Here is a 3,060-nt window from a genome sequence, read left to right on the forward strand (position 1 = left end):
GAGTACGGGCAAGGAAAAGGCAGTCCATTCCGAACCGCGACCTCCAGCATTGACAGACCACCAGCTACTCGGAATGCGTCCCCCCTCCCCCTGGCACCATCTGCGCCGGTGGGGGCGGGGGTGGGAGTCAGAGTCAGGAGCAACTGCGCAACCCTGAAAGAAAAAAGGCAGCGCCGCTCCCACCGCCATGAAGGAGGCGGAAACGGACAACAAATGGCCGGGGAAAAAGAAATCCGCCGAGTGGAACTCACCCAACGTGGGGGCCACCACCAGCAACAATGCCCCCACCACCATCGCCAGTGAGAACAGCAGGAACACTGCAAGCGCGGCACATCCCACCGGGCCATGCTCAGGAAGACATGCCCGCGACCTGGTAGGATGCGTGTCCCCACGCCCCAGTCACAAAGGGCCAGGCGTTCAGGCAGGAAACCAGCAGAAAACACAGACTGACTCCCAGCAAGCCCGACAGGCCAGGAGACAGCCCAGGGAACCCCGCGCCCGCACAGCCAGGCAGCCGGGCGAGGGGAGAAGAGAAGCACCGCCACTCCAATCCAGCAGGACCAGCACCAGCACACCACGTCCAAACTGTCGACAGACAGAAAATAACAGGTGGGATGCTGGGTAAGTACTGCTTATGTACTTCCGGTGGGAGGGGCAGTATTAGGGTCTCAGCATTCCTTTTGTCTTTTTTTCTGTCGGGCGATGGTTATCCCCACTTTGTTACTGAATGCGACGAGGACATAAGGGACCTGGGGGTAATGTATCCATATGTTCACATGTGTGCCGTAAACCTAGATTCACATAGTTTTTTTCTGAGTAGTTGTGATTACACCATGTTTCGTTGCGCAATTCAAATGTATTTCCATTAGTGTGGTATGCTTCTCCACAGAGAACATGTTTGTGAATCCCAATATTTTAATGGGTAAGAAAGTTTCACTCCTGAAAATTCATGACAAATAACACCTTAGCCTTATCATATTTTGCAAGTGTTAGCAGTTCTGTAATTCAATGTGTCACTGTAGGAACTTAATCACAACATCCCCACTATCAGAATCAATGTATTTGTAAATAGTAGCACTTCCACCAATCCGTTTTTAAGGGGTGGGGAAAGGCTGAAGAAACCTTTGATATTCAAGTAAATTGTTAATAGGGTAGATCTGTTTACATTGATTCCTAATACACAGGCTATTGTGTCTAAAGCATCCCCCTCAGCTCTAGTAGTGCCATTGTGTTTTAGAAGTTACTAATGTTGCAGTTGTTGCTGGTGATGTGTAGGAAATAAACATTTAAGCAAGAACATTGTCCAGCCTCATGTCCACTTTCTATAATGCATTCGAAGTGAAAGCAAAAAGAGACAACTAATGGCTGGGCACTGAACACACCATGACTGCAATCTACTGCAACCAAATTCTCTTTCCGAGATTCAAGCAAGTGAAGCTGTATGAAGCCTGTACATGAAGAAATTAATAAAGCTTTAGTAGAGAGCTCGTTATTAATGTCTTGCATTTGCAAGCATTGATTCATAATTTATTGTTGCACTGTAGTTTGCAGCTAAATATTCAGAGACCTGGTCATTTTTTTTTAAAGAACCATTGATATGAACCCAGCCATGCTCCTTTATTAACACTTTGGGGCATATTTGCAACGAAGTGGCGGAGTGCGGTGTTAGCCTCCCTGGCTTAACACCCAGCTCAGCCACTTCAGAAACAAAGGGCTGCACCATATTTACAACAATATGTTGCAGCCCTGCATTTCCCCTTGCGCTGGCGCAAATGCAGGCACCCTTGCACCGTAGTGCAAGGCGTCTACGTTGAGGGGATGATTGTTTATGTGTAGGAAGGGACACCTTCCTGCACATAAACAATCAATGGCGTTTTGCTGTTTCTATGTGTGCCGCACAATGCAGCACACATAGAAACAGCAAACACGAGGAGAAATAAAGTATTTCTCCTCGTTTTCCTGTTTAAGACCAGGTTTTCCCTGGTCTTAATTTCGGCGCTACCTCCTATTTACACCACCCTTGTAAATAGCGGGCAGCATTAAAATCAATGGATGTTGTGGTGGAACGCCCTCTGTAACACCCATTACCCGTCCCTTTGACGCTATTAGGTGTCTTAACGCTGACTTGTGAATAAGGCAAAGCCCCTATCGCCCCCACATCATCACTGAAAATGACGTTGTGTTGGCGATAGGGGCTTGTAAATATAACCATTTTTCGTTTGTATTTACTCTCATATTCTTTACTCACTGTGCTTAAACAGAACAGTTATCTGATGGGCTCCAAGCACTTACGCTCCAGGATGTACATTATGACTTTAAAAGGCGCGTTTACATTTTTGATAAGCTCATATGACCTTATAATTGTGTTGAGCCCACAGAGAGGTACTTAAATTTGCAGTTGCAGCTTTTAAGTTGCTAGAATTGGGCTATCATTATAATTTCCCTGGCGTGAACGGCATTTATTATCACTTTCTTGCTGGGCACTTGTTTAGTTGGTTTGGGAGGGAATTGCCCAGTTGTTTTTCGGCTCCTTGATTAAATGTTCAATAAAACAAGAAGCAATATTGTTTACAAACAACATCAAATTGTTCCACAGAGCCTCCTGGAAGATGAGGAGAGCAAATATCATGAATTAAGGTGATGGCAGGAAAAAAGGAGAAATCTGCGGTTTATGCTGAATTTTTACACTGTAACAATAGGCACATTTTCTGTCCGTGCAGCTTTGACAATGGGAACTGTTTAAATCCTTGAAGGGCTGTATTGCCTACTACATGTCCGAAACAGGAGGTGGATGGTTTCCACCGGCCTTTAGGCAGCCAATATTAATATATACAGAAGAAAGCCTTAACATTTTGGGACCTAATCACAAAAGCATTTTCAAGTATGAAACGCAGTACTTCACTAGCACTACTTTACATACTCACAAATATTATTCACTAATATGTGGCCGTAAATCGTTGCCTACACCTGCCCTATGATTTTTGTGTAGAGTTCTCAGTCAGGAGTGCAGGGACTCTGAATGAGTTTTTGTAGTAAATTGGGAGGGAGAAGAGGGAATGG

The sequence above is a fragment of the Triturus cristatus genome, chromosome 6, assembly GCF_964204655.1.
Source record: "Triturus cristatus chromosome 6, aTriCri1.1, whole genome shotgun sequence".
Lineage (NCBI taxonomy): Eukaryota > Metazoa > Chordata > Amphibia > Caudata > Salamandridae > Triturus > Triturus cristatus.